This window comes from Lampris incognitus, chromosome 4 (genome assembly GCF_029633865.1).
Source record: "Lampris incognitus isolate fLamInc1 chromosome 4, fLamInc1.hap2, whole genome shotgun sequence".
Classification (NCBI taxonomy): Eukaryota; Metazoa; Chordata; class Actinopteri; order Lampriformes; family Lampridae; genus Lampris; species Lampris incognitus.
In genome coordinates, this window is record NC_079214.1 from 751,926 (window position 1) to 764,570 (window position 12,645).

Sequence of the window (12,645 nt, forward strand, 5' to 3'; positions counted from 1 at the left end):
CTAGCTAGCTAACTATAAATACTCTCGGAAGTGGGAGACGGAGGTCTATCGCTGCAGTGGCCAAGTCGCTTGTTTTCTAAAGCACAGAACGTATAATCCAAGCGAACATAAATCCATGATTTTATTTTCAAAAACACCTGGAATAGTCAGAGTGGCATAAAAGTTAAGACGACACAGGTAAGTTGGTTGATAATGAGTTAGCTAACGTTATCTTAGCCATCATAAGCTAGCTGCAACACTTCAGCTACCAGCTGCTTCGGTGGTTGATTTACTAATTTAGTTTTCTTGAAGACTGTTTTGGTGCTAGTGGGTTGGTTGGTGGTGGTAATCAAGATAGGGTCAAATTGCAGATTATGTTGCTGTGGTCTGAACGCGTGTTGGCTGTTTGTTGAAACGACATGCGTCATGTAGTGTTGAGGTGACATGTTAGCTACAATGCTAGCCTCGGCTAGCGAGCTAGTAACGTTAGCAGCCAAAATGCTTTGGACTGCCGTTGTGTTTTACATCTTGCAGCCAGCCAGGCGCTTATATGGCAAGTTCGGTCGCGGGCAAAAGCTTTGCAACGCCTTGTGGTTTTGCTAGCAAGTTGGAAAGGTAGTTAAATATAACGTGCGCAGTTGCCTTTTAATGCAACAATCCCAAGCCATGGATAGTACCGGGCTATTGAGAATGCCAGGTGGGCTGTACGGTTATACTGCTGAGGATAGTAATTGTGTTGGCTATGCATTCTTGTAAGTGATCCACATCAGCAACTGAACTCTTTTGGGGATGGGAGTAGTTCGTCCCGTGATGTAACTCTAGGTAGAGACAGACTCAAGAAACGGTAAGTAGAAATCAAGTTGGTTTGAGATTAGCTATGAAAGTTTAGTGACCTTAGAGGGTCAGGTGGATCTTTAATGAATTTAACTTTGACTCTGGGTAACCTGTTAGTACATTGTGCTAGTAAGAGTTAGTAGCTTGTAAGAGGATAATCTTGCAGTCAAGCACACTCGTTTAGTAGAATACCCACAAACGTTTATAAAACAGAGGACCTAAGGTACGGAAGAATACTAGTTGTCCACTTTTTAACGATATTCCGCACTGCGTTAACATAGACAACAGGCCAATCCTAAACTGATATGCCATAACCTGTTTTAATGATGTTTTACTGGAAAACCAAAAATGCCTGTGTTGCTGCTGCCTAGGCATAAATCATAAATGAATATAATTTAAAAGGAAAAAAAACAAAGGAAAGCCAGATGCAGGAGCCTGAAATATTTTTCAAATAAACAGATGATAAATATCCATATTTGTCACTTATTTTCCTACATTCAGGCACAGGCAGCTGTTGGTTTTCCTTCATTTCAGTACAGCATGTAAATGAATTTGCAGAGACTTGAAACTCGCTTGAGATTGGTAATTATCACAGTGACTATTTGGTTAACTTTATTTTATTTTTTTGTCAGTTACATTAGTGTTCTGGGATGATGTGGTTGAAAGTGCAGCATAAAATGCAATTAAGTTTGAAATTGGGTAGGCTCACAGGCTGCCGTTGTCAGTTTACCTCTGTTCAATGTACCTGCCTACCAGCAACTCTGAAAACTTGGGTATTTTTTTTATCAGTCAGTCTGGGACCGTGCTTCCTCTGCAGCAGTGCAGTAGAGGAAGATTTTCGAGAGAGGGTGATAAAGCATCACTTTTTAAAGGTGGTTAATGGTATTCAGTTTTATCAGCAATGTTGATCAAAGGTATAGGTTTGATAGGTTTCATCACATAGATGGTTGATATGTGTTTTCCAGCTCAAGAAACTTTTGTTTTTTTTTGTTTTGTTTTTGCTTAATACCCCTTAAAGCAATGTTTTTGATTCTAAAAGTGAATCAATTGACTACCTGTGATTTGAACGGATTGCTAGTACTGCCGATCGCATAGAGAATCAGCACCTCAACAGTTTCCCTTCACTTAAAGCTATTGTTTTGTTTTGCCAGTCTGTCAAAGAGCACCTCCCGCTCTGACTGAGTCCGTCCTCTCAATGGACCCCTACTCAGCCCTCATAAAACCATGGATAAGCTGCACACAAGTCACAAGTTGAAAAGGTGATCTAGGTTGAAACCTGTAGCGAGTTGAGGGAGCAAATGTGATAACAGAAATATTTGTGACGTTAGCAAGTTTTTAGGCCCCAGTCACACCAGGAATTGGCAGTGTGAAATTTATTCACATATTTTATTCACAGATTTATTCACAAATTTCACACTTCCTGGACTGGAGCTTGGTGACCAAAACCACTAAACACAAACAAAATAATGAAATGAATCCTACTTCAGACTGACTTTTAACCATACTGTGTATTTTTTGTGTAGCAATTTATGTTTTGGCTGAGCATAATGTCCTGTTTAAAATTGGATGAGTATACACTGCTAAAATGATAGCTTCCTCTATTTACTGACCCGCATCATAGCCCTATCACAGGTCAATACAGTCAAAGCACTTTTGCTATTGGTCATTAGCGTGAATTTGCTTGTCAAAGGTGACCAAATTGGAACTCTACATGAAGGCATCACACAGATTTACTTAGCTACTGAAAGTGAATCCACTGATCACAACAACGCCATTCAAATGAATTGAGTATGGTGCAAAGTTGTCGCTGTCATAAATATTGTTGCCACCAACCTAGCTGTACACTCCAACTGGCAGTGACTCTGCCGTTGAATGTTGCCAAATCCCCATGTAGCGGTCGGTGTCTTGTGGCCAGCATGCCTCTCTTCAGCTGTGGCTTGTGAGCGTTGTTGTCAAATGTATGAAGAAGTAGAAACCAGCCTACATTTTTGTTGATGAATAGATGTATTAATTTATGGCCATTGGCAGTCAAAAGATTTTCAACGGTAGCTAGCCAATGTTAGCTGGCATCATTGACAATTGCTAACATTGTTAATGTTATCATTCAAATGGTGATTCCCTTGGTTTTATATTCTTGTTAATGTAATAAACCTCAGGAGACATTCCAATCTCCGATATCTGCCTCCATGCATAATTTTTTTATTACTGTCCTTGTACATAGTTGGGGACCTATCATAACGGGAAAACTGGCTACAGTTACAATAAACTTTACCTCCATTTCTGTTGGAAACTAAAGTCTACAGAACTACAGTAAAACGTTTTACAGCAGAAGAATATGATGTTAACATATCTACCCTCCGATTGCCCATCGCTACATCGCATTACTGCGTATCTGCTCAACTTTCTGTTGTCGCCAAGTTGCTGAGATCTCTCCGCCAGTCGTGACTCCACCCTCTGTATTTCCTGGTCTCCCAGCACTCATTTGAAATGAATGACTTCTGGCCACTTTTTCTCAGTGGTCGCTGGCAGTCTGAGTACACGGTTACGCTTACATGTTAGTAAACAATTGCATACTTGGACATCCACAAGAAATACAGCTGCATCTGCATCCCTTTTCAGTCCTCTATATGAACATTATGTGGCAGAAAAGGGATAGTAAGCACATTCTTTATTACACTTTGGCCACTGTAGAGACAGGAAGGGAGGGACGAGGAGTAGTTTAGCTGGTAGTGTATGTCTTTGTTTTTTTAAGATTTTTTTTAATTTTTATTTTTTAGGCATTTACCTACCCTTATTTGATAGTGACAGTAGAGAGAGAGAGACAGGAAAGGAAGGGGAGAGAGAGGGGATGACGCGCAGCAAAAGGTCCAGGCCGGGCCCGAACCTAGGCCACCGTGACAAGGACCCAGCCCCATGTGGTATGTGCTCCATCAGGTGAACCACCAGGGCAACCAGTGTGTCTTTGAATCTCTAGCATTACTGTCTGACATCTCTCTAACTATAGGTCTCTTAAAGGGAAATTTTGGCATAGCCCTATTGACACGCCGCTACAGCCGTAGTGCTTCTAATATGCCCACACACTCCCTCTTACTCAAAAAACAAAGTAGTCTGCAACTTGAATAAAGAAAATATTGCTTACCCATGGTTCCCATTCGTTGTTGTGGTTAATTTATTTAAAGATGAAACTCATGGAAACACAGGCACTCAGTTTCTGTTGGTATGGTAGGACATTTTGTAAACAAACACCACTAGTTCCTGAAGGCTCTCGGTGGCTTCAGCTGCTTGGTCCTCCCATTCGCTGTAGCTGTCTGTATGGCCACCGTAGTGGTAGCCGCCTCCTCTCTTCATTGGATTTCTAAGGCGCTGTATTCTTGTTCATATAAGTATTGCTAAATGCTAGATTCTTTCAAAACAACAACATAGTCATCCAAAAAGATTTCACTGGAGATACTGAATCTTTTTGCTGTACAGTTGATTTTGGGTACAAAGGCTGAGTGTATTGCTGTAAATATGGGTGCTGTTCCTTTGCAGGACAGAGGACTCGCTCCCCATTGATCGAGAAAGTTTAAACTTAACTGTCCTTTTCTCAGCAGTAGTTATTCTGCCACACAGTGACATTAGCAAAATGTCATTGAACCACGCAAGTAAGCCAGGTTTCTACAGCTGGCTACGGCAATACAGAAAACATTTAGAGAAAACTTTGATTAATAACCATCCATTATCCATTATCCAAGCCATTTATCCCAATTTGGGTTGCAGGATGCTGGAGCCTATCCCAGCAGTCATTGGGCGGCAGGTGGGGAGACACCCTGGACAGGCTGCCAGGCCATCACAGGGCCAACTCTGATTTCATTCACTGTAAAACAAAATTAAATATAGCTGCAGACGGCAATTAACAGGGTCCAAGCAGTTTCTCAACATGCACCACCTATTGGCAAATTCTGACCAAATGTAATAGGCTCGCATCCTGAGTGTACCTGCACATGATTTTGCATGGCCCTTGGATTCAGGAGGAGCAAACATTTTGATTCAACACCAAATGTTTTTTGAGCCAGATGTTAAAATGTAAAGTGGGTTGTTTCAGAACCACTATCACGTCAATTATGCCCAAATATTCTAGGCTTGCATCTGGAGTATGCCTGCAAATGCGTACCGAATTTCATGATGATCAGTCGTACATAATTGTCTGTGTTGGCAAATGAAATTTGATTGGGTGATGGCGGCCTTTTTTTCTTCTTTTTTTTTTTTGAGTATGAGGATGTCCTTGCAGATATCATTAAACCTTTATACATGAAGAAGCACACAACATTTCAAATGAATAGGACTAGCGATTATCAAATTATGGCTATTTAAACTTATGATGCTGCTACAGCGCCACCTATTGGCCAAATTACACCAAATTTGTTATGGTCACTCAGACATCGTATCTACACATGTACACCAAATTTGGTTTCAGTAGCACAAAGCGTTCAGGGGAAGTGATTTAAAAAAAAAAAAAATATATATATATATATATATGTATATATGAGCCCTGCCCATAGCATTTGAGCAAATTTTGAGGGGCCAGTTGTAACAAAAGTGCTGGTGATAAACTTCTGAAAAAAAATCACACAAATTTCTGCTGATACCAAATATTTGGTGAAATAGAAAATATTGTGCATACAGTACTAATTACAGTAAGACAAATGTCACTGCAGCCTTGTCGTTTTGACATATCTGAACATAATTTGACACGTGATATGGAGTACACAGTCTGTCAGTTTTGGTAGCATTTGAATGAACCCTTGTGGAGATATAGATGTGAATTGACTTTTTTGCAGCAGGCATGGGTGCAAGTCCATGAATATTGGGATGGCATCCAGCGCTTTACCTGTGCCCCCATAGGGTTGGTGGTTGTGTCAGGAAGGGCATCCAATGTAAAATTTGGCCAAATCATTGACAAGAATGACATTGGTGCTGTGCCATCACATGGTACTGATGGAAACCATCGAATCTGCTGTGGCAACCCCTGGGTAACAGGGAACAAGCTAATTTTGGAAAAATATAGAGTGATGGACTTCTGAATTGAACATAGGTTGCAGTGAGGCTAACTTTTGTGTACGGGTGTGAAGGACGTATGGGTAATTTTTTGTTTTGAAGTAGGGATGCACCGAAATGAAAATTCTTGGCCAAAACCAAAAACCAAAAATGAGGAAACCAAGGCCGAAAACCGAAACACCGAAAGAAATGATTATGTCAATTATTAGAACCATTGCATTTATGGCTATGACTGTGTACTAACCTCACTAAAATCAAGGCATTGCAATTCAAAGAATAAATCAATTACAAAATATTAAATATTTATTTAGCACTGACATTACAACAATGCACAATATAAATTAAAATTCAAAACAAAATGTTTAACTTGACCCCATATGTCGGTCGTGAAACTGATAGCTGTAATATCTGATGCTATAAGCTCATGGACATGAGTTGCAACAACATTAAACAGCTCAGGTAAACACACGTCTAAAAAATGCCGTCTGCTTGGCATGGCATAACGGGGCTCAATGTGATCAATCAGCTTACGAAATCCCACATCTTCTATGACAGAGAACGGCTGATCATCTAAGGCAATAAACTCCATAATTTTTTGTTTTGCCTTAGCACCATCACTGGAAATCTGTCTTGCCTTTTCAAATAAGTCCGCTACAGACGGAGTGGGCGTGCTCGGATTGACTTTTCTTTTCTGCGCCGCATTCTTCTCATATTCAGAATGGCAATCGGGATGTTTGGATTTCAGGTGATAAATTAAACCCGACGTGGAGAAACTCTTTGCAGACACACCCCCTCTTGAAATTTCAGCATTGCATGTTTTGCAAATCGCTATCCGTGGGTCTTTCTCCGAGATACTGAAATACATCCACACCGCAGACATGTTGGCTCTTATCCAGATAACCGTGTGCTGGCTGCGCTTTTTGCTTGCGTCATCACAATTCTGTTTCGGCCGTGTTGTTTCGGTGATTTAGGTCTTTCGGCCGAAAATTTTCGGTGGCCGAATTTTCGGTGCATCCCTATTTTGAAGTTTTGGATGTGAAATGTCTTGAAATTTATATTTGTTGTAATAAGCCACACACACTTAAATCAATCATTACCAAATTTTATGTATTAACTGAGTAATGGCCCTCATGCAAACCGAATTTCATATGAATCCATGTAGCCGATTTTGAGATATAAACTTTTTTTCACATTTGTGGCACCCCTTAGAAGTGAAGCGCAATGCACTTCAATATGTAAGCTTATTGGAAACCCATGAACATGTCTCAGATTTCCAGCTGATATCTCAACACGTTTATGAGTTATTGCACATTTTTAAAAATTCGTCAAAAAAAGTTGAATCACTTCACCTGGAGACAACGTTTATTGATAGAAATGTTTCATCACTCAAATCTAAGTGACTTCAGTCTAAACTGACTGCAGGTGTCCCCACCCTTATAAACAATATAGTGGCATAACGACCAAAAACAACAATTGGTTTCATATGCAAATTGCCGTGACCATTAACTAGAGTTACAATGGCCATGTTTACTATTCACAGATGATTGGGGAATAGTTTCAATCACAGCATTATAAGATGGTGACAGATGTACTCTTAGACCCCCCTGGGTTCAGGGATGGTCATTCCCTCTTCATGTAGATGGCCTCTTTGACACCCCGTTCAAACCAGTGTTCCTCCCTACCAAGGATTTGCACATCCTCATCCTTGAAAGAGTGGCCACTGGCCTGCAGATGGGTGTTGACTGCGGAGTCCTGGCTTGTTGCGTTAGCGCTTCTGTGTTGTGCCATCTTCTTGGCCATCGTCTGTTTGGTTTCCCCAATGTACAAGTCATGGCAATCCTCCTGGCACTTAACAGCTACACCAGGGGTCGGGAACCTTTTTGACTGGGAGAGCCATAAAAGCCAAATATTTCTAAATATATTTCATTGAGAGCCATATAGTATTTTTAACGTATAATAAATTAAATATGTCTTACTTTTAATGCGACTTCTGGTGCTGCATGGTTTTGCTGATGGCCTTGTAGTCTGGTTCATACGTGGTGAGGTTGAGCTTCATGCAGGCGTTGAGGCTTCCATCAGTTAAACGTGAGCGTAGGTTGGTCTTAATGTTCCTCATATGCGAGAAAGACTGTTCACATGCATATGTAGAGCCAAACATGGTCAATACGGCAATACTCACACGCTGCATTGTGTGGTATGTCACAGGAAGCTCGTTCCAAGTTTTAAGAATCAGCTGGTCTTCAGGTTGAAGATTTTTAATTTCTGTCCACTTGTGTTCCCTCGCCAGCTCTGCTCGCTGTCGCGCAATACTTTCCAACTCTCCATTAAGTGACTTGAACTTACTCATCCACATGTCTGATGCCTTCAGGTCAGCAACTTCCAGCTCAACGTCTCCGATAGAGACCCCGGGGATGCATGTCAGGTCGATTTTGTCCACTGCACACTCATGTGGATGAGTGATGAACTTGAAAAGACCAGTGCGCGCACGAAATTCTCCAAAACGTGCTTTGAATGACTGCAGGAGATTGAACGTAAAGCCAGCTAGCTGCTGGAGATCCAGATGTTGAGTGGAGTCACTTGCTAAGCATGCATCTCTAAATTGTTGCAGTCTTTCAAAGTGCAGAAGACGACCTGTTTCAATGTCCCTGAGAAAGACTTCCAGCTTGCTTTCAAATGCAAACACTGCTTGTTGAAGGGATGAGATTGTATTTCCAATACCTTGCATTTTCACATTGAGCTGGTTCAGATGGCCAGTTACGTCCACGAGATAGTGAAACTGCAGGAGCCAGTCAGTGTTGTCTAGCTCAGGATGCTTGACGCCTTTCATTTCAAGAAAAGTCCGGATTTCACTCAGGCAAGCTGCAAAACGGCTGAGCACCTTCCCCCTTGACAACCAACGCACGTTGCTGTGTAAAAGCAGACCGGGATAATGATTCCCAACTTCTTCTAACAGAGCTTTAAACTGGCGATCATTTAAAGCTCGGGCAACAATAAAGTTGACCACTCGAATGACCAGAGACATCACCTCGCCAAGCTCCTGGCCACACGTCTGAGCGCAAAGCGCCTCCTGGTGCAGGATGCAATGAAAACTTAGGATGGCTCTCTTTTCATGTTCACGGAGAAGCGCTACAAATCCTTTGTTCTTCCCCAACATACAGGGTGCACCATCAGTACAGACAGAAATAAGTTTATCCATCGGTAGTTTTTTTTCTTTAGCAAACTCCATGAAAGACATGAATAAATCCTCTCCTCTTGTTGTCCCTTTCATTGGCAAAACAGCCAAGCTTTCCTCACGCAGTGTGTCACCTGCAGCATACCTGGCAATGATACTGCACTGAGATAGATGGCTAACGTCTGTTGACTCATCTAACGCGAGAGAAAAGTATGTCCCGGCGTTTATGTCCTTAATTTGTGTTCCCTCGACTTGATTTGCCATCATGATGCTACGATCGTGCACAGTTCTTGCTGACAGGGGCATGTCTTTTATTCGTTTATATTATCTTGTCTTTATTTGGGAAGTCATCAAACAGTTCATTGGCCACATCAAGCATGAATGTTTTGGCATACTCGCCATCTGTGAATGACTTTCCATTCCTTACTATTGCCAAAGCCCCCGCAAAGCTAGCGGAATTCCCGTCACCTTGCTTGGTCCACACACGTAGTTGCTGCTGACTCGTCTGCACTCTCCGCTGTAGCTCCTCGCATGCCCTTTTCCTGCTGTCCCCCGCTGGATATTTCGATGCAAATGAAGCATGGTGCGTATCGAAGTGCCGCTTTATATTTGACCGTTTCATCGATGCAATTTTATCATTGCATATTAGACATACCGCAGATCCTGCTCTCTCCACAAATGCAAATTCCTCTGTCCACGCAGCCTGGAATGCACGGTAATCATCGTCTTTTTTTCTTTTCGCCATCTTTTCCGTTACGAGGGTTGAAGCGGATAAACTAGTTGGCTATCTGATAAAATTGATTTCTTCACCTTTACAATGACCCGGACATGCTCGCGAGCCATTGGTTCCCGACCCGACCCACGGGTGACCCGTGACCCGTGAAATTTATCTTCAAAACTAATTTCTGTTTACTTTAAAATGACACAGTATTATTAAGAAATATCACAAGTATTTTAAAATCAGTTCCAAACTGATTTTTTTGAAAAAAAAATAATTTTCAACTCAAAATTGTCTGGGAGCCATATGCCGTCACCGGAAGAGCCATATATGGCTCGCGAGCCATAGGTTCCCGACCGCTGAGCTACACTATACGTATTGCTCTGTTTGTGCTGGGGGACCCGATCCTTCAGGTGGACCAATTTCTGGTACAGTGTGTTTGGGAAATTACGCATCTCAACTTTTCTGACACTCCTGCCACATACGGAATCAACACTGGTTTACGCTTAGGTAGCTGTTGTCCTTCTCTCTTCGATTTCTTTCTCTCTCTCTCTCTCTCTCTCTCTCTCTCTCTCTTTTTTTTTTTTTTTTTTTACATGATGATGCCGGTCGTGTGGCTTGGGTCCTGGACTGTTCCGCTGGCATCTGGACACTGCTTGGCATCCTGCACATCATATTCTTCATACATTTTATAAGTCCATTGTAATTCTGTTACCCTCTTTCAATGTTGTATTGTGTAAATTGCGTAAACACAACATCCATTGCACGTTGTCCGTTTCTAACTATTTTTTTTCTCCCTGTTTTTTTTAGGGAGTTGTTCCTTATCCAGTGAGAGGGTCTAAGGACAGGATGTTGTGTTGCTGTTAAGCCTGCTGAGGCAAATTTGTAATTTGTGATATTGGGCTATACAAATAAAATTGATTTGATTTTTTGATTTAGATCGGCTGGTGCACTATTTGGGCATATTCCTGGCTTTGACAAACGCCCAGTTGGTATAACCAAATTAAACAAGGGCCTGTTTAATGTGGGATTTCTCCCCTTCCCCAGCCGCTGTGTCGGTGGGGACGTTGTCATCTCGGTGGTGCAGCGTCCTGATGACTCCTAGTTTGTGCTCCAGCGGATGATGAGAGTCAAACCTTAAGTATTGATCAGGATGTGTTGGTTTACAGTAAACATCAACAATCAAATGTCCCCCATCACTTTTACTACTGGCTCCCAGTAGCTGCTCGCATCCAGTTTAAGACTCTGGTGCTAGCCTACAGGGCAGTGAAAGGAACAGCTCCTTCTTATCTCCAGGACATGGTCAAGTCCTATATCCCCGCCTGACCACTTCGCTCTGCTGCCTCGGGACACCCGGTTGCTCCGTTGCTCATAGGCCCCTGCTGCCAGTCGACTCGATCGCGGCTCTTTTCTGTCCTGGCCCCACAGTGTTGGAATGAACTCCCCACTGATGTCATGACAGCGGAGTCGCTGCCCATCTTTCAGCGCAGTTTGAAAACTCACCTCCTCAAGAACTACTACCCTGTTACTTGTTTTTAGCACTTATTGTATTCACTCATTTAAAAAAAGATCTTTCTTGCGCTTTTACTTTAACACTGGTTTTGCTCTTAGATGCTTGTTTAGAGAGACGATGCACTTATGACCTCTGGTGACTAGTAGTTCTCCTGATTTCGTATGTTAAATGCACTTATTGTAAGTCACTTTGGATAAAAGTGTCAACTAAATGACTGTAATGTAATCACCAGTTGCAATTTCACAGTCTAAGAAGGCTAACCTGTCATTTTTCACGTCCTCCCGGTAGAACTTGATGTGGTTGTCCACAGAGTTAATGTGGTCGATGAAATGGGGTGTGTCCTGAGATTTAATTTTAAGCCAGGTGTCGTCCACAAATCTGAACTAATGGCTAGGTAGTGTCCCTGGATAGGACATCAGAGCCTCAAAGACATTTTGAAAATTAGCTATTTTGATAAAAATTGGCTTGTATAAATGAAACGGAATGACATATTGAGATTTCTTTTAACAAATTAAAATCAGTGACGTCAATAGATGATTGTGAATAAGTTTTGTAATGATTGGTGCAGTAGTTTCTAACGACACAAGGTTTTTAAGAAAATGGAGAAAATGTTGCAGGAGTATGGGGTGACGGGGAAGTTGCTACAAGCCATCTGGTCCTTGTATAACCAAAGTGGGAGCTGTGTCTGTATTTTCAGCATAAAGTCAAACACATTTTTATTAGGTGTCGGACTCCGCCAAGGTTGTCCCTTGTCTCGGATTCTGTTTGTGATATTCATGGACAGGATCTCAAGGCGCAGCAAAGGTGAGGAGTGTGTCCATTTTGGGAACCTCAGAATTGCATCTCAGCTCTTCGCAGATGATGTGGTTTTGTTGGTTTCATCAGAACGTGACCTCCAGTGCACACTGAGGCGGTTTGCAGCTGAGTGTGAAATAGCCGGGATGAGAGTCAGCACCTCCAAGTCTGATGCAGTGGTTCTCTACCAGAAAATGGTGGGTTGCTCCCTCCAGGTTGGGGATCAGTTGCTGCCTCAAGTGAAGGAGTTCAAGTATCTCGGGTTCTTGTTCACGAGTGAGGTTAGGATGAAGCAGGAGATTGACAGGCAGATTGGTGCAGCATCAGCAGTAATGTGGATGTTGTACCAGACTGTTGTGGTGAAGAGGGAGTTGAGCCAGAAGGCAGAGCTCTCAATTTACCAGTCAATCTTTGTTACAACCCTCGCCTATGGTCAAAACTTTGGGTAGTGACCGAAAGGGTGAGGTCATGGATACAAGAGGCTGAAATGATTTTCATCCGTGGAGTGTCTGGGCTCAGCCTTAGAGATAGGGTGAGGATCTTGGACATCCGGAGGGAGCTTGCAATAGAGCCACTGCTCCTTCGTATCAAAAGGAG

General features: G+C 42.2%; 1 protein-coding gene across 4 annotated transcripts in view; it reads left to right on the forward strand.

Annotated features, from left to right (window-relative positions):
• celf1 (cugbp, Elav-like family member 1) overlaps positions 1–12,645 on the forward strand; it is a 315,470-nt gene continuing 302,825 nt past the window's right edge. For all 4 annotated transcript variants that reach the window (XM_056279257.1, XM_056279261.1, XM_056279260.1 and 1 more), the window contains exon 1: positions 1–177. The gene's annotated coding sequence lies outside the window, so the exon portion shown is untranslated. The remainder of the gene's footprint in view (positions 178–12,645) is intronic.